This window comes from Zootermopsis nevadensis, unplaced genomic scaffold (assembly GCF_977971745.1).
Source record: "Zootermopsis nevadensis isolate Lab colony 2312 unplaced genomic scaffold, Znev_1.0 Znev_ptg000053l, whole genome shotgun sequence".
Classification (NCBI taxonomy): Eukaryota; Metazoa; Arthropoda; class Insecta; order Blattodea; family Termopsidae; genus Zootermopsis; species Zootermopsis nevadensis.
Window position 1 is genome coordinate 152958 of NW_028259185.1, and position 22520 is coordinate 175477.

The 22520-nt window shown below is 41.0% G+C and overlaps 4 pseudogenes; all 4 read right to left on the minus strand.

Moving 5' to 3' along the window:
• Nucleotides 1–4780: 4780 nt before the first annotated feature.
• Nucleotides 4781–5041, minus strand: LOC147871467 (signal recognition particle RNA; annotated as a pseudogene).
• A 5436-nt stretch (nt 5042–10477) lies between these two features.
• On the minus strand, nt 10478–10738 carry LOC147871468 (signal recognition particle RNA; annotated as a pseudogene).
• A 5514-nt stretch (nt 10739–16252) lies between these two features.
• LOC147871469 (signal recognition particle RNA) lies at nt 16253–16513 on the minus strand (annotated as a pseudogene).
• A 5473-nt stretch (nt 16514–21986) lies between these two features.
• LOC147871470 (signal recognition particle RNA) lies at nt 21987–22247 on the minus strand (annotated as a pseudogene).
• Between the last annotated feature and the right edge of the window lie 273 nt (nt 22248–22520).

Consider the following 22520-nt stretch of genomic DNA (forward strand, 5'->3'; position numbering starts at 1 on the left):
GCGCTCCGGAAGGAGCGCCCTGCTCTAGTCTTCTACTATAAAAATTTGTGATTTTCGTTGCCTTCAGGAAATGACGTCTTCAAACAATGTCAACAGATATTTGTTTATACTCTGCATTGTTGTGTTGGTATAGAAACACAACAATGCCGAGTAAACAAATAACGCTTCACAACAAAGAAATCAAAAAATACCAAGCCAGTCGCATTATCACTGCTCTACAAGCAGCACATCGTCTCCGAACAGCGACAGAAAACTATTTAAGAAATGGAGAAAAGTGAGAGAAGGTAATCTGATACTGATAATAATACTCATTCAAGTCAAACTGCTTACGAAAACTGACGCCTCTGTGTTTAAATTATATTTAGGCGATAAATACAATGAAAGGAAGGGGTTAAAAGACTTGAGTAAGACACAAAAAAAAACCTCCGAAGGGGGGGGGGGGTTAGTTTAGTTTCTTACTCAAGATTTTAACAAATTAATATACAAAAACCTCAGAATTTTAAATTTTAAAAAGAAATGCAAAACTTGCTTTACGTATAGATTATAGCTATACATAAAGCTTAAAAATGTTCAGCAGAGATGAAAGCATCTACGGAATAGTAAGAGTGAGTGAAGAGGTAATATTTCAATGCAGGCTTATACCTTTATATAATAACTTAGACTTTTAACTGTTGGAAGATTATTAAACAACTTGATACCTGTATAGTAGACTCCTTTTTGATATTTAGTAAGGTTAGGATTTGGCACATAGAGATCACGTTTCCATCTTGTATTTAAATTATGTACATCTGTATTTCTTTTAAATTTATCTAAGTTTTCCACCACACATGATAGACAGCAGAGTATAAATTCACTTGCAAGTGGAAGTATATTAAATTTACGAAATAATTTTCTACAAGATACCCTGCTTTTGACACCGGCCATTATTCTAATTAATTTGTTTTGCATGTAAAAAGTTGTCAGTGGAACCATGGTTCCGGATAATTTGACGTAAATACGTCACACTTGCTTTACAATCGAGTAAAGTTTGATTAAGACATTGCTTATTTAACTTGAATTAGTTACGCTTAAGATGGGTCTGTGGTAGATGAATGTAATGTAATGTAATGTAAGGTAACTATGTAGGTAACCATTGTTGTTTATTTGTTGATAAACAGATGACGTTTCCCAGGTAACATATCAATGAAGTTTGACGTTTTCCAGGTAACATATCAATGAAGTTTGACGTTTCCCAGGTAACATATCAATGAAGTTTGACGTTTCCCAGGTAACATAACAATGGTTATGTTACCTAAGAAACTAATTGCTACGTGATCTGTTTACTCGGCATTGTTGTGTTACATTACTGCCGTCAACAATCCGCTTTCGTTATTGCGGAAAGAACTGAGCTGTGAATCGGCTGTAGAATAAGTGCGTCGTAGAATAGATAATTTTGTGCTGGTAAAAACGTTTTAGAATATCACAGGTACTTATCTTATGTAAGAATTATTACATTACATTACATTATAGAGACGTATTTACGTCAGATTCTCCGGAACCGTAGTTCCTCTGTCAACATTTCATATCTTATATTTCTGAATCTGTAGTATTACAGAATCTGAAAAACGTGTACAATGAACACAGAAAAATACGACCTTGAACACATCCGTATGTGTTTTGTATTGTTCACTGAGGTGAACTCTAGAAACTGTGATGGGTGTGTTATAGCTTCATTGCTTAATTTAATTAACAGTAATATAAAAGTGATTTATATACTTTCAATTGTGTGTCTTTTAGATCCCGGTGACAGAAGGTGACGTCTTCAAACAATGGCAACAGATATTTGTTTATACTCTGCATTGTTGTGTTGGTATAGAAACACAACAATGCCGAGTAAACAAATAACGTAACAAATAAACAAATACCAAGCCAGTCGCATGATCACTGCTCTACAAGCAGCACATCGTCTCCGAACAGCGACAGAAAACTATTTAAGAAATGAAGAATAGTGAGAGAAGACGTACTAACACCAACAAGGTAATCTGATACTGATAAGAATACTCATTCAAGTCATACTGCGCATTCAAGGGTTAAAACACTTGGATAAGACACAAAACTAACCACCCTTTGGGGGGGGGTTAGTTTAGTTTCTTACTCAATGGGGAACTTCATACTTATGATTCAATTTAACATTTTAGAGTGATTAATTCAAGGAGTATGAGATGGTTGAGACATGTACCGCACAAAATTTAACAGATTCAATTGACTTTAGGTAGGTGGATGATCTGAACACGACAATGAACCTTAAGAGTTCCATAATATAAAGCAATGATTTTGACGTAAATACGTCTACACGGAAGGGTCATTCGGCGAAAAAGTGTAACGGAGATGTGTAGGATCCGTATCCGTAACGTCGTGTTTGTTTATTTCAGTCGTAATCCAGGGCGAGCCTCAGGTACTGGGCGGGCGACAGGTGGCGGATAGTGATATGAGGGTTAGCTGCGAATAAGGGGCAGTCCCGGACCGAGGCGGCAAGACCGGAGAGCGTGGGAGTGTAGCTGGTGGCAGGCTACACCCATCAAATACCACATGAGCTCAGTGCCCCCACTGCCTTGTGGGTAGGGGAGGAATCCCCAAAGGCTAAGGGAAGGAAAACCCTGACAGAAAACCAAGGGTAGAAGGGGCTGCATAGGGATAGAGAAACCAGTCCTTCTAAGGGAAAGAACCCGGAATAAAAACTTATGGAGGACGGTGGGGGGGTGCACATCGGACTACCAACCCAATTCTGGCAGAAGCTCACACACTGAAAGGGCCGTAGTGCTAGAGAAGAAGAGGTTGGAGCAGAAGCGCACATGTAATGAAGAAATTCGAAACTTTCATTTTGTTTGTATGTATTCTTCCTTTGTGTGTGTCTGCGTGCGCGCGCGAGCGTTTGGGTGTGTGTATGTGGCGTGGGGCGTGGGGCGTGTGGGGCCTGGTGTCCTGTCGTGTTGTATCGTGTGGTTTGGTGTGTTGTGTGGTGTGTTCTGCAGTCGTGTCGCGTCGTGTCGTGTCGTCGTGTGCTGTCGTGTCGTGTGGTGTACTGTGGTGTGGGCCGACACCACACGACACGAGACGACGCCACACGAGACGACGCCACACGAGACGACGCCACACGACACGACGCCACACGACAGGACGCCACACGACACGACGCCACACGAGAGGACGCCACACGAGACGACGCCACACGAGACGACGCCACACGAGACGACGCCACACGAGACGACGCCACACGAGACGACGCCACACGAGACGACGCCACACGAGACGACACACCACGCGACACGTCAGCACACCACACGACACGACACCACACGACTGCACACCACACCACACCACACCACACCACACCACACGACAAGACACCACCCCCACACCACGCCCGACGCCCCACACGCCACACACACACCCAAGCGCGCGCGCACACGCACACACACACACAGAGGAGGAAGACGTACAAACCTAATGAAAGTTTCGATATTCATTACATGTCCTTCTTCTTCTTCTTTACCACTACGGCCCTTTCAGTGTGTCAGCTTCTTCCAGAATTGGGTTCTTAGCCCGATGTCCAACCCCCATAGTCCTCCAGAAGTTTTTATTCCGGGTTCTTTCCCTTAGAAGGATTGGTTTCTCTTTTCCTATGCAGCCCCTTCAACCCTTGGTTTTCTGTCAGGGTTTTCCTTCCCTGTTTTAAAGAAGTAATTGTTTTGTTTGTTTGTTTGTTCCGAAATGTAAATCGATCAATCGATAAGGAATATGAATGATATTTTATTATCTTAATTATAATAAATTTTAAATAAAATTATATTGTGATCAGACGGATTAAAATAAATAATTGATATAATTGTTTTATTTCCATTGTCATAAATATTGTACAGATTTCTTCCAATTTTGGGCTGTGGTCTCCAGAAACCAAGTTTTATTGCTGGAGAGTGGCCATGTTTGAAGAATATTCAGATTTCATATTTATTAGAATGTGGAACAGGAAATCTACCTTTTAGTTTTTAGTTTTCATTTTTATGTTTGATTAGTGGAGTTAGGCTTTGAAATTTTCTATTATGATATATATTTAAAAAATGCTTTTTCATAGGTTAAAAAGCATACATACAGATTATGTGAATTTAAAGTTAAATTTGATAAATTATGCATGGAAATAGTTAAATAAATGGAATGATTGTTAATTTATAAATAATGATAGTTCATCATATAAATTGGAGTATTAAAACATCAGTAGGTCTCACAAGTTCTCTGCAGAATATATTTGTTTTAATTTGGAATGAACATTCTTCTCCATAATTGCAAAATCTGTGAGGTGGCAATTCAGCCCTACTGGCTCTCGTGACTGGACCAAATTATCCCAGGCCGGGAGGTGGTACGGTTGTGGGATGGTAATAGCGGTTAAGCCAAAAAACTTAATAAATGAACCCCCGATTAAACAACAAGGGATATTTAATAAAAATATATATAAATTCAAAAGGAGAACAAACTCCCAAGGCTCAGGCTCCGGTAGGGGGTTACAACCCAAAAAATATCAGACCTATCTGTCTCCAAGCTGAGTCGTTCTCTGCCCGGCGGACACACACACACACAGACTGTCTGCCCTGCTGTCTCATCTGGGTCTCGAAGCCGCCGACTCCAAAGAACTTCGAGAGAGCAGATAGGCTACTCGAGCCATGAGACATGGCTCATCCTCCCCCCCCCTCCAAAAAATGCTCCCTGGGCCGGGGTTGTCGTAGTACAGGTGCCGGTAGCTCCGATCACAGGTGACTTCCGGTCTGCTCTAAAGCAGCTCCCAGTCTTCATGCGCGATCCCATTACAGCATCATACGGGTGAGTTTCCTCTCTGGCCCGATCCACCCCTCCTTAAACAACCTGGCCACCCCGGGCTCCCCCCAGGGTGTCCATATTGATACCGAGCTTAGCTGTGGGACACAGAACACCAGAACTCCCAACCTCAAGTCATTTCTCAACACTTAGCCTCTAAGTAGTTGGATTACAGGAGTTCGTCACCACTCCCAGCACGTCGGAGCCCCAGCTTTGGCTTTCAGCTTCGTTGTGGGCACCGAAAGTGCATACGCAGAGTCACGACCGAGTAGACAACCCCCCCACCCCCCCAAAAAAAAATGAAAGTGATAGTGGAACCACGGTTCCGGAGAATTTGACGTAAATACGTCTTTACGGAAAGGAAGTTTATATATTGGCTTTATTCTAAATATTCCCTTCATACATGCTGTACAATTGAGATAAGTTTGATTAAGACTTTGCTTATTTAACCTGAATTAGTTACGCTTAAGATGGGTCTGTGGTAGCTGAAATATCTTTTTTTTATTTTTACTATAAAAATTTGTGATTTCGTCGTCATCAATCAACAATGTCAACAGATATTTGTTTATACTCTGCATTGTTGTGTTGGTATAGAAACACAACAATGCCGAGTAAACAAATAACGCTTCACAACAAAGAAATCAAAAAATATCAAGCCAGTCGCATTATCACTGCTCCAGAAGCAGCAGACCGCAATCTTGATTATCGACTGACAGTTGGCTTAAAACATCAGAAAAGCGAAAGAAGACGTCATCAAGTATTTGAAGTACCAACTCCAACAACTTCACAAGGTAAACTGATCCTCATTCGATATATTACGATTACGAAAACTATTATGATCGATTTTAAGACGAAGATTTGCAAGGGTGGGGATGGACGTAGAAAGTTGACTGAACAAGAACAGCGACGTAAAGACGTAGAATATCAGATTAGAGAACGCGCTCCGGAAGGAGCGCCCTGCTCTAGTCTTCTACTATAAAAATTTGTGATTTTCGTTGCCTTCAGGAAATGACGTCTTCAAACAATGTCAACAGATATTTGTTTATACTCTGCATTGTTGTGTTGGTATAGAAACACAACAATGCCGAGTAAACAAATAACGCTTCACAACAAAGAAATCAAAAAATACCAAGCCAGTCGCATTATCACTGCTCTACAAGCAGCACATCGTCTCCGAACAGCGACAGAAAGCTATTTAAGAAATGGAGAAAAGTGAGAGAAGGTAATCTGATACTGATAATAATACTCATTCAAGTCAAACTGCTTACGAAAACTGACGCCTCTGTGTTTAAATTATATTTAGGCGATAAATACAATGAAAGGAAGGGGTTAAAAGACTTGAGTAAGACACAAAAAAAACCCTCCGAAGTGGGGGGGGGGGTTAGTTTAGTTTCTTACTCAAGATTTTAACAAATTAATATATACAAAAACCTCAGAATTTTAAATTTTAAAAAGAAATGCAAAACTTGCTTTACGTATAGATTATAGCTATACATAAAGCTTAAAAATGTTCAGCAGAGATGAAAGCATCTACGGAATAGTAAGAGTGAGTGAAGAGGTAATATTTCAATGCAGGCTTATACCTTTATATAATAACTTAGACTTTTAACTGTTGGAAGATTATTAAACAACTTGATACCTGTATAGTAGACTCCTTTTTGATATTTAGTAAGGTTAGGATTTGGCACATAGAGATCACGTTTCCATCTTGTATTTAAATTATGTACATCTGTATTTCTTTTAAATTTATCTAAGTTTTCCACCACACATGATAGACAGCAGAGTATAAATTCACTTGCAAGTGGAAGTATATTAAATTTACGAAATAATTTTCTACAAGATACCCTGCTTTTGACACCGGCCATTATTCTAATTAATTTGTTTTGCATGTAAAAAGTTGTCAGTGGAACCATGGTTCCGGATAATTTGACGTAAATACGTCACACCTGCTTTACAATCGAGTAAAGTTTGATTAAGACATTGCTTATTTAACTTGAATTAGTTACGCTTAAGATGGGTCTGTGGTAGAAGAATGTAATGTAATGTAATGTAAGGTAACTATGTAGGTAACCATTGTTGTTTATTTGTTGATAAACAGATGACGTTTCCCAGGTAACATATCAATGAAGTTTGACGTTTTCCAGGTAACATATCAATGAAGTTTGACGTTTCCCAGGTAACATATCAATGAAGTTTGACGTTTCCCAGGTAACATAACAATGGTTATGTTACCTAAGAAACTAATTGCTACGTGATCTGTTTACTCGGCATTGTTGTGTTACATTACTGCCGTCAACAATCCGCTTTCGTTATTGCGGAAAGAACTGAGCTGTGAATCGGCTGTAGAATAAGTGCGTCGTAGAATAGATAATTTTGTGCTGGTAAAAACGTTTTAGAATATCACAGGTACTTATCTTATGTAAGAATTATTACATTACATTACATTATAGAGACGTATTTACGTCAGATTCTCCGGAACCGTGGTTCATCTGTCAACATTTCATAACTTATATTTCTGAATCTGTAGTATTACGGAATCTGAAAATCGTGTACAATGAACACAGAAAAATACAAACCCAAATTTTAGACCTTGAACACATTCGTATGTGTTTTGTATTGTTCACTGAGGTGAACTCTAGAAACTGTGATGGGTGTGTTATAGCTTCATTGCTTAATTTAATTAACAGTAATATAAAGTGATTTATATATTTTCAATTGTATCTGTCTTTTAGATACCGGTGACAGAAGGTGACGTCTTCAAACAATGTCAACAGATATTTGTTTATACTCTGCATTGTTGTGTTGGTATAGAAACACAACAATGCCGAGTAAACAAATAACGTAATAAATAAACAAATACGAAGCCAGTCGCATGATCACTGCTCTACAAGCAGCACATCGTCTCCGAACAGCGACAGAAAACTATTTAAGAAATGGAGAAAAGTGAGAGAAGACGTACTGACACCAACAAGGTAATCTGATACTGATAATAATACTCATTCAAGTCATACTGCGCATTCAAGGGTTAAAACACTTGGATAAGACACAAAACTAACCACCCTTTGGGGGGGGGGTTAGTTTAGTTTCTTACTCAATGGGGAACTTCATACTTATGATTCAATTTAACATTTTAGAGTGATTAATTCAAGGAGTATGAGATGGTTGAGACATGTACCGCACAAAATTTAACAGATTCAATTGACTTTAGGTAGGTGGATGATCTGAACACGACAATGAACCTTAAGAGTTCCATAATATAAAGCAATGATTTTGACGTAAATACGTCTACACGGAAGGGTCATTCGGCGAAAAAGTGTAACGGAGATGTGTAGGATCCGTATCCGTAACGTCGTGTTTGTTTATTTCAGTCGTAATCCAGGGCGAGCCTCAGGTACTGGGCGGGCGACAGGTGGCGGATAGTGATATGAGGGTTAGCTGCGAATAAGGGGCAGTCCCGGACCGAGGCGGCAAGACCGGAGAACGTGGGAGTGTAGCTGGTGGCAGGCTACACCCATCAAATACCACATGAGCTCAGTGCCCCCACTGCCTTGTGGGTAGGGGAGGAATCCCCAAAGGCTAAGGGAAGGAAAACCCTGACAGAAAACCAAGGGTAGAAGGGGCTGCATAGGGATAGAGAAACCAGTCCTTCTAAGGGAAAGAACCCGGAATAAAAACTTATGGAGGACGGTGGGGGGGGTGCACATCGGACTACCAACCCAATTCTGGAAGAAGCTCACACACTGAAAGGGCCGTAGTGCTAGAGAAGAAGAGGTTGGAGCAGAAGCGCACATGTAATGAAGAAATTCGAAACTTTCATTTTGTTTGTATGTATTCTTCCTTTGTGTGTGTCTGCGTGCGCGCGCGAGCGTTTGGGTGTGTGTATGTGGCGTGGGGCGTGGGGCGTGTGGGGCCTGGTGTCCTGTCGTGTTGTATCGTGTGGTTTGGTGTGTTGTGTGGTGTGTTCTGCAGTCGTGTCGCGTCGTGTCGTGTCGTCGTGTGCTGTCGTGTCGTGTGGTGTACTGTGGTGTGGGCCGACACCACACGACACGAGACGACGCCACACGAGACGACGCCACACGACACGACGCCACACGAGAGGACGCCACACGAGACGACGCCACACGAGACGACGCCACACGAGACGACGCCACACGAGACGACACACCACGCGACACGTCAGCACACCACACGACACGACACTACACGACTGCACACCACACCACACGACAAGACACCACCCCCACACCACGCCCCAGACGCCCCACACGCCACACACACACCCAAGCGCGCGCGCACACGCACACACACACACAGAGGAGGAAGACGTACAAACCTAATGAAAGTTTCGATATTCATTACATGTCCTTCTTCTTCTTCTTTACCACTACGGCCCTTTCAGTGTGTCAGCTTCTTCCAGAATTGGGTTCTTAGCCCGATGTCCAACCCCCATAGTCCTCCAGAAGTTTTTATTCCGGGTTCTTTCCCTTAGAAGGATTGGTTTCTCTTTTCCTATGCAGCCCCTTCAACCCTTGGTTTTCTGTCAGGGTTTTCCTTCCCTGTTTTAAAGAAGTAATTGTTTTGTTTGTTTGTTTGTTCCGAAATGTAAATCGATCAATCGATAAGGAACATGAATGATATTTTATTATCTTAATTATAATAAATTTTAAATAAAATTATATTGTGATCAGACGGATTAAAATAAATAATTGATATAATTGTTTTATTTCCATTGTCATAAATATTGTACAGATTTCTTCCAATTTTGGGCTGTGATCTCCAGAAACCAAGTTTTATTGCTGGAGAGTGGCCATGTTTGAAGAATATTCAGATTTCATATTTATTAGAATGTGGAACAGGAAATCTACCTTTTAGTTTTTAGTTTTCATTTTTATGTTTGATTAGTGGAGTTAGGCTTTGAAATTTTCTATTATGATATATATTTAAAAAATGCTTTTTCATAGGTTAAAAAGCATACATACAGATTATGTGAATTTAAAGTTAAATTTGATAAATTATGCATGGAAATAGTTAAATAAATGGAATGATTGTTAATTTATAAATAATGATAGTTCATCATATAAATTGGAGTATTAAAACATCAGTAGGTCTCAGAAGTTCTCTGCAGAATATATTTGTTTTAATTTGGAATGAACATTCTTCTCCATAATTGCAAAATCTGTGAGGTGGCAATTCAGCCCTACTGGCTCTCGTGACTGGACCAAATTATCCCAGGCCGGGAGGTGGTACGGTTGTGGGATGGTAATAGCGGTTAAGCCAAAAAACTTAATAAATGAACCCCCGATTAAACAACAAGGGATATTTAATAAAAATATATATAAATTCAAAAGGAGAACAAACTCCCAAGGCTCAGGCTCCGGTAGGGGGTTACAACCCAAAAAATATCAGACCTATCTGTCTCCAAGCTGAGTCGTTCTCTGCCCGGCGGACACACACACACACAGACTGTCTGCCCTGCTGTCTCATCTGGGTCTCGAAGCCGCCGACTCCAAAGAACTTCGAGAGAGCAGATAGGCTACTCGAGCCATGAGACATGGCTCATCCTCCCCCCCCCAAAAAAAAAAAAGATCCCAGGGCCGGGGTTGTCGTAGTACAGGTGCCGGTAGCTCCGATCACAGGTGACTTCCGGTCTGCTCTAAAGCAGCTCCCAGTCTTCATGCGCGATCCCATTACAGCATCATACGGGTGAGTTTCCTCTCTGGCCCGATCCACCCCTCCTTAAACAACCTGGCCACCCCGGGCTCCCCCCAGGGTGTCCATATTGATACCGAGCTTAGCTGTGGGACACAGAACACCAGAACTCCCAACCTCAAGTCATTTCTCAACACTTAGCCTCTAAGTAGTTGGATTACAGGAGTTCGTCACCACTCCCAGCACGTCGGAGCCCCAGCCCTGGCTTTCAGCTTCGTTGTGGGCACCGAAAGTGCATACGCAGAGTCACGACCGAGTAGACAACCCCCCCCCCCCCACAAAAAAAAATGAAAGTGATAGTGGAACCACGGTTCCGGAGAATTTGACGTAAATACGTCTTTACGGAAAGGAAGTTTATATATTGGCTTTATTCTAAATATTCCCTTCATACATGCTGTACAATTGAGATAAGTTTGATTAAGACTTTGCTTATTTAACCTGAATTAGTTACGCTTAAGATGGGTCTGTGGTAGCTGAAATATCTTTTTTTTATTTTTACTATAAAAATTTGTGATTTCGTCGTCATCAATCAACAATGTCAACAGATATTTGTTTATACTCTGCATTGTTGTGTTGGTATAGAAACACAACAATGCCGAGTAAACAAATAACGCTTCACAACAAAGAAATCAAAAAATATCAAGCCAGTCGCATTATCACTGCTCCAGAAGCAGCAGACCGCAATCTTGATTATCGACTGACAGTTGGCTTAAAACATCAGAAAAGCGAAAGAAGACGTCATCAAGTATTTGAAGTACCAACTCCAACAACTTCACAAGGTAAACTGATCCTCATTCGATGTATTACGATTACGAAAACTATTATGATCGATTTTAAGACGAAGATTTGCAAGGGTGGGGATGGACGTAGAAAGTTGACTGAACAAGAACAGCGACGTAAAGACGTAGAATATCAGATTAGAGAACGCGCTCCGGAAGGAGCGCCCTGCTCTAGTCTTCTACTATAAAAATTTGTGATTTTCGTTGCCTTCAGGAAATGACGTCTTCAAACAATGTCAACAGATATTTGTTTATACTCTGCATTGTTGTGTTGGTATAGAAACACAACAATGCCGAGTAAACAAATAACGCTTCACAACAAAGAAATCAAAAAATACCAAGCCAGTCGCATTATCACTGCTCTACAAGCAGCACATCGTCTCCGAACAGCGACAGAAAACTATTTAAGAAATGGAGAAAAGTGAGAGAAGGTAATCTGATACTGATAATAATACTCATTCAAGTCAAACTGCTTACGAACACTGACGCCTCTGTGTTTAAATTATATTTAGGCGATAAATACAATGAAAGGAAGGGGTTAAAAGACTTGAGTAAGACACAAAAAAAACCCTCCGAAAGGGGGGGGGGGGGTTAGTTTAGTTTCTTACTCAAGATTTTAACAAATTAATATACAAAAACCTCAGAATTCTAAATTTTAAAAAGAAATGCAAAACTTGCTTTACGTATAGATTATAGCTATACATAAAGCTTAAAAATGTTCAGCAGAGATGAAAGCATCTACGGAATAGTAAGAGTGAGTGAAGAGGTAATATTTCAATGCAGGCTTATACCTTTATATAATAACTTAGACTTTTAACTGTTGGAAGATTATTAAACAACTTGATACCTGTATAGTAGACTCCTTTTTGATATTTAGTAAGGTTAGGATTTGGCACATAGAGATCACGTTTCCATCTTGTATTTAAATTATGTACATCTGTATTTCTTTTAAATTTATCTAAGTTTTCCACCACACATGATAGACAGCAGAGTATAAATTCACTTGCAAGTGGAAGTATATTAAATTTACGAAATAATTTTCTACAAGATACCCTGCTTTTGACACCGGCCATTATTCTAATTAATTTGTTTTGCATGTAAAAAGTTGTCAGTGGAACCATGGTTCCGGATAATTTGACGTAAATACGTCACACTTGCTTTACAATCGAGTAAAGTTTGATTAAGACATTGCTTATTTAACTTGAATTAGTTACGCTTAAGATGGGTCTGTGGTAGATGAATGTAATGTAATGTAATGTAAGGTAACTATGTAGGTAACCATTGTTGTTTATTTGTTGATAAACAGATGACGTTTCCCAGGTAACATATCAATGAAGTTTGACGTTTTCCAGGTAACATATCAATGAAGTTTGACGTTTCCCAGGTAACATATCAATGAAGTTTGACGTTTCCCAGGTAACATAACAATGGTTATGTTACCTAAGAAACTAATTGCTACGTGATCTGTTTACTCGGCATTGTTGTGTTACATTACTGCCGTCAACAATCCGCTTTCGTTATTGCGGAAAGAACTGAGCTGTGAATCGGCTGTAGAATAAGTGCGTCGTAGAATAGATAATTTTGTGCTGGTAAAAACGTTTTAGAATATCACAGGTACTTATCTTATGTAAGAATTATTACATTACATTACATTATAGAGACGTATTTACGTCAGATTCTCCGGAACCGTAGTTCCTCTGTCAACATTTCATATCTTATATTTCTGAATCTGTAGTATTACAGAATCTGAAAAACGTGTACAATGAACACAGAAAAATACGACCTTGAACACATCCGTATGTGTTTTGTATTGTTCACTGAGGTGAACTCTAGAAACTGTGATGGGTGTGTTATAGCTTCATTGCTTAATTTAATTAACAGTAATATAAAAGTGATTTATATATTTTCAATTGTGTGTCTTTTAGATCCCGGTGACAGAAGGTGACGTCTTCAAACAATGGCAACAGATATTTGTTTATACTCTGCATTGTTGTGTTGGTATAGAAACACAACAATGCCGAGTAAACAAATAACGTAACAAATAAACAAATACCAAGCCAGTCGCATGATCACTGCTCTACAAGCAGCACATCGTCTCCGAACAGCGACAGAAAACTATTTAAGAAATGAAGAATAGTGAGAGAAGACGTACTAACACCAACAAGGTAATCTGATACTGATAAGAATACTCATTCAAGTCATACTGCGCATTCAAGGGTTAAAACACTTGGATAAGACACAAAACTAACCACCCTTTGGGGGGGGTTAGTTTAGTTTCTTACTCAATGGGGAACTTCATACTTATGATTCAATTTAACATTTTAGAGTGATTAATTCAAGGAGTATGAGATGGTTGAGACATGTACCGCACAAAATTTAACAGATTCAATTGACTTTAGGTAGGTGGATGATCTGAACACGACAATGAACCTTAAGAGTTCCATAATATAAAGCAATGATTTTGACGTAAATACGTCTACACGGAAGGGTCATTCGGCGAAAAAGTGTAACGGAGATGTGTAGGATCCGTATCCGTAACGTCGTGTTTGTTTATTTCAGTCGTAATCCAGGGCGAGCCTCAGGTACTGGGCGGGGGACAGGTGGCGGATAGTGATATGAGGGTTAGCTGCGAATAAGGGGCAGTCCCGGACCGAGGCGGCAAGACCGGAGAGCGTGGGAGTGTAGCTGGTGGCAGGCTACACCCATCAAATACCACATGAGCTCAGTGCCCCCACTGCCTTGTGGGTAGGGGAGGAATCCCCAAAGGCTAAGGGAAGGAAAACCCTGACAGAAAACCAAGGGTAGAAGGGGCTGCATAGGGATAGAGAAACCAGTCCTTCTAAGGGAAAGAACCCGGAATAAAAACTTATGGAGGACGGTGGGGGGGTGCACATCGGACTACCAACCCAATTCTGGAAGAAGCTCACACACTGAAAGGGCCGTAGTGCTAGAGAAGAAGAGGTTGGAGCAGAAGCGCACATGTAATGAAGAAATTCGAAACTTTCATTTTGTTTGTATGTATTCTTCCTTTGTGTGTGTCTGCGTGCGCGCGCGAGCGTTTGGGTGTGTGTATGTGGCGTGGGGCGTGGGGCGTGTGGGGCCTGGTGTCCTGTCGTGTTGTATCGTGTGGTTTGGTGTGTTGTGTGGTGTGTTCTGCAGTCGTGTCGCGTCGTGTCGTGTCGTCGTGTGCTGTCGTGTCGTGTGGTGTACTGTGGTGTGGGCCGACACCACACGACACGAGACGACGCCACACGAGACGACGCCACACGAGACGACGCCACACGACACGACGCCACACGACAGGACGCCACACGACACGACGCCACACGAGAGGACGCCACACGAGACGACGCCACACGAGACGACGCCACACGAGACGACGCCACACGAGACGACGCCACACGAGACGACGCCACACGAGACGACACACCACGCGACACGTCAGCACACCACACGACACGACACCACACGACTGCACACCACACCACACCACACCACACCACACCACACGACAAGACACCACCCCCACACCACGCCCCAGACGCCCCACACGCCACACACACACCCAAGCGCGCGCGCACACGCACACACACACACAGAGGAGGAAGACGTACAAACCTAATGAAAGTTTCGATATTCATTACATGTCCTTCTTCTTCTTCTTTACCACTACGGCCCTTTCAGTGTGTCAGCTTCTTCCAGAATTGGGTTCTTAGCCCGATGTCCAACCCCCATAGTCCTCCAGAAGTTTTTATTCCGGGTTCTTTCCCTTAGAAGGATTGGTTTCTCTTTTCCTATGCAGCCCCTTCAACCCTTGGTTTTCTGTCAGGGTCTTCCTTCCCTGTTTTAAAGAAGTAATTGTTTTGTTTGTTTGTTTGTTCCGAAATGTAAATCGATCAATCGATAAGGAATATGAATGATATTTTATTATCTTAATTATAATAAATTTTAAATAAAATTATATTGTGATCAGACGGATTAAAATAAATAATTGATATAATTGTTTTATTTCCATTGTCATAAATATTGTACAGATTTCTTCCAATTTTGGGCTGTGGTCTCCAGAAACCAAGTTTTATTGCTGGAGAGTGGCCATGTTTGAAGAATATTCAGATTTCATATTTATTAGAATGTGGAACAGGAAATCTACCTTTTAGTTTTTAGTTTTCATTTTTATGTTTGATTAGTGGAGTTAGGCTTTGAAATTTTCTATTATGATATATATTTAAAAAATGCTTTTTCATAGGTTAAAAAGCATACATACAGATTATGTGAATTTAAAGTTAAATTTGATAAATTATGCATGGAAATAGTTAAATAAATGGAATGATTGTTAATTTATAAATAATGATAGTTCATCATATAAATTGGAGTATTAAAACATCAGTAGGTCTCACAAGTTCTCTGCAGAATATATTTGTTTTAATTTGGAATGAACATTCTTCTCCATAATTGCAAAATCTGTGAGGTGGCAATTCAGCCCTACTGGCTCTCGTGACTGGACCAAATTATCCCAGGCCGGGAGGTGGTACGGTTGTGGGATGGTAATAGCGGTTAAGCCAAAAAACTTAATAAATGAACCCCCGATTAAACAACAAGGGATATTTAATAAAAATATATATAAATTCAAAAGGAGAACAAACTCCCAAGGCTCAGGCTCCGGTAGGGGGTTACAACCCAAAAAATATCAGACCTATCTGTCTCCAAGCTGAGTCGTTCTCTGCCCGGCGGACACACACACACACAGACTGTCTGCCCTGCTGTCTCATCTGGGTCTCGAAGCCGCCGACTCCAAAGAACTTCGAGAGAGCAGATAGGCTACTCGAGCCATGAGACATGGCTCATCCTCCCCCCCCCCCCCAAAAAAAAAAGATCCCAGGGCCGGGGTTGTCGTAGTACAGGTGCCGGTAGCTCCGATCACAGGTGACTTCCGGTCTGCTCTAAAGCAGCTCCCAGTCTTCATGCGCGATCCCATTACAGCATCATACGGGTGAGTTTCCTCTCTGGCCCGATCCACCCCTCCTTAAACAACCTGGCCACCCCGGGCTCCCCCCAGGGTGTCCATATTGATACCGAGCTTAGCTGTGGGACACAGAACACCAGAACTCCCAACCTCAAGTCATTTCTCAACACTTAGCCTCTAAGTAGTTGGATTACAGGAGTTCGTCACCACTCCCAGCACGTCGGAGCCCCAGCCCTGGCTTTCAGCTTCGTTGTGGGCACCGAAAGTGCATACGCAGAGTCACGACCGAGTAGACAACCCCCCCACCCCCACAAAAAAAAAAATGAAAGTGATAGTGGAACCACGGTTCCGGAGAATTTGACGTAAATACGTCTTTACGGAAAGGAAGTTTATATATTGGCTTTATTCTAAATATTCCCTTCATACATGCTGTACAATTGAGATAAGTTTGATTAAGACTTTGCTTATTTAACCTGAATTAGTTACGCTTAAGATGGGTCTGTGGTAGCTGAAATATCTTTTTTTTATTTTTACTATAAAAATTTGTGATTTCGTCGTCATCAATCAACAATGTCAACAGATATTTGTTTATACTCTGCATTGTTGTGTTGGTATAGAAACACAACAATGCCGAGTAAACAAATAACGCTTCACAACAAAGAAATCAAAAAATATCAAACCAGTCGCATTATCACTGCTCCAGAAGCAGCAGACCGCAATCTTGATTATCGACTGACAGTTGGCTTAAAACATCAGAAAAGCGAAAGAAGACGTCATCAAGTATTTGAAGTACCAACTCCAACAACTTCACAAGGTAAACTGATCCTCATTCGATATATTACGATTACGAAAACTATTATGATCGATTTTAAGACGAAGATTTGCAAGGGTGGGGATGGACGTAGAAAGTTGACTGAACAAGAACAGCGACGTAAAGACGTAGAATATCAGATTAGAGAACGCGCTCCGGAAGGAGCGCCCTGCTCTAGTCTTCTACTATAAAAATTTGTGATTTTCGTTGCCTTCAGGAAATGACGTCTTCAAACAATGTCAACAGATATTTGTTTATACTCTGCATTGTTGTGTTGGTATAGAAACACAACAATGCCGAGTAAACAAATAACGCTTCACAACAAAGAAATCAAAAAATACCAAGCCAGTCGCATTATCACTGCTCTACAAGCAGCACATCGTCTCCGAACAGCGACAGAAAACTATTTAAGAAATGGAGAAAAGTGAGAGAAGGTAATCTGATACTGATAATAATACTCATTCAAGTCAAACTGCTTACGAAAACTGACGCCTCTGTGTTTAAATTATATTTAGGCGATAAATACAATGAAAGGAAGGGGTTAAAAGACTTGAGTAAGACACAAAAAAAACCCTCCGAAGGGGGGGGGGTTAGTTTAGTTTCTTACTCAAGATTTTAACAAATTAATATACAAAAACCTCAGAATTTTAAATTTTAAAAAGAAATGCAAAACTTGCTTTACGTATAGATTATAGCTATACATAAAGCTTAAAAATGTTCAGCAGAGATGAAAGCATCTACGGAATAGTAAGAGTGAGTGAAGAGGTAATATTTCAATGCAGGCTTATACCTTTATATAATAACTTAGACTTTTAACTGTTGGAAGATTATTAAACAACTTGATACCTGTATAGTAGACTCCTTTTTGATATTTAGTAAGGTTAGGATTTGGCACATAGAGATCACGTTTCCATCTTGTATTTAAATTATGTACATCTGTATTTCTTTTAAATTTATCTAAGTTTTCCACCACACATGATAGACAGCAGAGTATAAATTCACTTGCAAGTGGAAGTATATTAAATTTACGAAATAATTTTCTACAAGATACCCTGCTTTTGACACCGGCCATTATTCTAATTAATTTGTTTTGCATGTAAAAAGTTGTCAGTGGAACCATGGTTCCGGATAATTTGACGTAAATACGTCACACTTGCTTTACAATCGAGTAAAGTTTGATTAAGACATTGCTTATTTAACTTGAATTAGTTACGCTTAAGATGGGTCTGTGGTAGATGAATGTAATGTAATGTAATGTAAGGTAACTATGTAGGTAACCATTGTTGTTTATTTGTTGATAAACAGATGACGTTTCCCAGGTAACATATCAATGAAGTTTGACGTTTTCCAGGTAACATATCAATGAAGTTTGACGTTTCCCAGGTAACATATCAATGAAGTTTGACGTTTCCCAGGTAACATAACAATGGTTATGTTACCTAAGAAACTAATTGCTACGTGATCTGTTTACTCGGCATTGTTGTGTTACATTACTGCCGTCAACAATCCGCTTTCGTTATTGCGGAAAGAACTGAGCTGTGAATCGGCTGTAGAATAAGTGCGTCGTAGAATAGATAATTTTGTGCTGGTAAAAACGTTTTAGAATATCACAGGTACTTATCTTATGTAAGAATTATTACATTACATTACATTATAGAGACGTATTTACGTCAGATTCTCCGGAACCGTAGTTCCTCTGTCAACATTTCATATCTTATATTTCTGAATCTGTAGTATTACAGAATCTGAAAAACGTGTACAATGAACACAGAAAAATACGACCTTGAACACATCCGTATGTGTTTTGTATTGTTCACTGAGGTGAACTCTAGAAACTGTGATGGGTGTGTTATAGCTTCATTGCTTAATTTAATTAACAGTAATATAAAAGTGATTTATATATTTTCAATTGTGTGTCTTTTAGATCCCGGTGACAGAAGGTGACGTCTTCAAACAATGGCAACAGATATTTGTTTATACTCTGCATTGTTGTGTTGGTATAGAAACACAACAATGCCGAGTAAACAAATAACGTAATAAATAAACAAATACCAAGCCAGTCGCATGATCACTGCTCTACAAGCAGCACATCGTCTCCGAACAGCGACAGAAAACTATTTAAGAAATGAAGAAAAGTGAGAGAAGACGTACTAACACCAACAAGGTAATCTGATACTGATAAGAATACTCATTCAAGTCATACTGCGCATTCAAGGGTTAAAACACTTGGATAAGACACAAAACTAACCACCCCTTTGGGGGGGGGGGGGTTAGTTTAGTTTCTTACTCAATGGGGAACTTCATACTTATGATTCAATTTAACATTTTAGAGTGATTAATTCAAGGAGTATGAGATGGTTAAGACATGTACCGCACAAAATTTAACAGATTCAATTGACTTTAGGTAGGTGGATGATCTGAACACGACAATGAACCTTAAGAGTTCCATAATATAAAGCAATGATTTTGACGTAAATACGTCTACACGGAAGGGTCATTCGGCGAAAAAGTGTAACGGAGATGTGTAGGATCCGTATCCGTAACGTCGTGTTTGTTTATTTCAGTCGTAATCCAGGGCGAGCCTCAGGTACTGGGCGGGCGACAGGTGGCGGATAGTGATATGAGGGTTAGCTGCGAATAAGGGGCAGTCCCGGACCGAGGCGGCAAGACCGGAGAGCGTGGGAGTGTAGCTGGTGGCAGGCTACACCCATCAAATACCACATGAGCTCAGTGACCCCACTGCCTTGTGGGTAGGGGAGGAATCCCCAAAGGCTAAGGGAAGGAAAACCCTGACAGAAAACCAAGGGTAGAAGGGGCTGCATAGGGATAGAGAAACCAGTCCTTCTAAGGGAAAGAACCCGGAATAAAAACTTATGGAGGACGGGGGGGGGGGGTGCACATCGGACTACCAACCCAATTCTGGAAGAAGCTCACACACTGAAAGGGCCGTAGTGCTAGAGAAGAAGAGGTTGGAGCAGAAGCGCACATGTAATGAAGAAATTCGAAACTTTCATTTTGTTTGTATGTATTCTTCCTTTGTGTGTGTCTGCGTGCGCGCGCGAGCGTTTGGGTGTGTGTATGTGGCGTGGGGCGTGGGGCGTGTGGGGCCTGGTGTCCTGTCGTGTTGTATCGTGTGGTTTGGTGTGTTGTGTGGTGTGTTCTGCAGTCGTGTCGCGTCGTGTCGTGTCGTCGTGTGCTGTCGTGTCGTGTGGTGTACTGTGGTGTGGGCCGACACCACACGACACGAGACGACGCCACACGAGACGACGCCACACGACACGACGCCACACGACACGACGCCACACGAGAGGACGCCACACGAGACGACGCCACACGAGACGACGCCACACGAGACGACGCCACACGAGACGACGCCACACGAGACGACACACCACGCGACACGTCAGCACACCACACGACACGACACTACACGACTGCACACCACACCACACCACACCACACCACACCACACGACAAGACACCACCCCCACACCACGCCCCAGACGCCCCACACGCCACACACACACCCAAGCGCGCGCGCACACGCACACACACACACAGAGGAGGAAGACGTACAAACCTAATGAAAGTTTCGATATTCATTACATGTCCTTCTTCTTCTTCTTTACCACTACGGCCCTTTCAGTGTGTCAGCTTCTTCCAGAATTGGGTTCTTAGCCCGATGTCCAACCCCCATAGTCCTCCAGAAGTTTTTATTCCGGGTTCTTTCCCTTAGAAGGATTGGTTTCTCTTTTCCTATGCAGCCCCTTCAACCCTTGGTTTTCTGTCAGGGTTTTCCTTCCCTGTTTTAAAGAAGTAATTGTTTTGTTTGTTTGTTTGTTCCGAAATGTAAATCGATCAATCGATAAGGAATATGAATGATATTTTATTATCTTAATTATAATAAATTTTAAATAAAATTATATTGTGATCAGACGGATTAAAATAAATAATTGATATAATTGTTTTATTTCCATTGTCATAAATATTGTACAGATTTCTTCCAATTTTGGGCTGTGGTCTCCAGAAACCAAGTTTTATTGCTGGAGAGTGGCCATGTTTGAAGAATATTCAGATTTCATATTTATTAGAATGTGGAACAGGAAATCTACCTTTTAGTTTTTAGTTTTCATTTTTATGTTTGATTAGTGGAGTTAGGCTTTGAAATTTTCTATTATGATATATATTTAAAAAATGCTTTTTCATAGGTTAAAAAGCATACATACAGATTATGTGAATTTAAAGTTAAATTTGATAAATTATGCATGGAAATAGTTAAATAAATGGAATGATTGTTAATTTATAAATAATGATAGTTCATCATATAAATTGGAGTATTAAAACATCAGTAGGTCTCACAAGTTCTCTGCAGAATATATTTGTTTTAATTTGGAATGAACATTCTTCTCCATAATTGCAAAATCTGTGAGGTGGCAATTCAGCCCTACTGGCTCTCGTGACTGGACCAAATTATCCCAGGCCGGGAGGTGGTACGGTTGTGGGATGGTAATAGCGGTTAAGCCAAAAAACTTAATAAATGAACCCCCGATTAAACAACAAGGGATATTTAATAAAAATATATATAAATTCAAAAGGAGAACAAACTCCCAAGGCTCAGGCTCCGGTAGGGGGTTACAACCCAAAAAATATCAGACCTATCTGTCTCCAAGCTGAGTCGTTCTCTGCCCGGCGGACACACACACACACAGACTGTCTGCCCTGCTGTCTCATCTGGGTCTCGAAGCCGCCGACTCCAAAGAACTTCGAGAGAGCAGATAGGCTACTCGAGCCATGAGACATGGCTCATCCTCCCCCCCCCAAAAAAAAAAAAGATCCCAGGGCCGGGGTTGTCGTAGTACAGGTGCCGGTAGCTCCGATCACAGGTGACTTCCGGTCTGCTCTAAAGCAGCTCCCAGTCTTCATGCGCGATCCCATTACAGCATCATACGGGTGAGTTTCCTCTCTGGCCCGATCCACCCCTCCTTAAACAACCTGGCCACCCCGGGCTCCCCCCAGGGTGTCCATATTGATACCGAGCTTAGCTGTGGGACACAGAACACCAGAACTCCCAACCTCAAGTCATTTCTCAACACTTAGCCTCTAAGTAGTTGGATTACAGGAGTTCGTCACCACTCCCAGCACGTCGGAGCCCCAGCCCTGGCTTTCAGCTTCGTTGTGGGCACCGAAAGTGCATACGCAGAGTCACGACCGAGTAGACAACCCCCCCACCCCCACAAAAAAAAAAATGAAAGTGATAGTGGAACCACGGTTCCGGAGAATTTGACGTAAATACGTCTTTACGGAAAGGAAGTTTATATATTGGCTTTATTCTAAATATTCCCTTCATACATGCTGTACAATTGAGATAAGTTTGATTAAGACTTTGCTTATTTAACCTGAATTAGTTACGCTT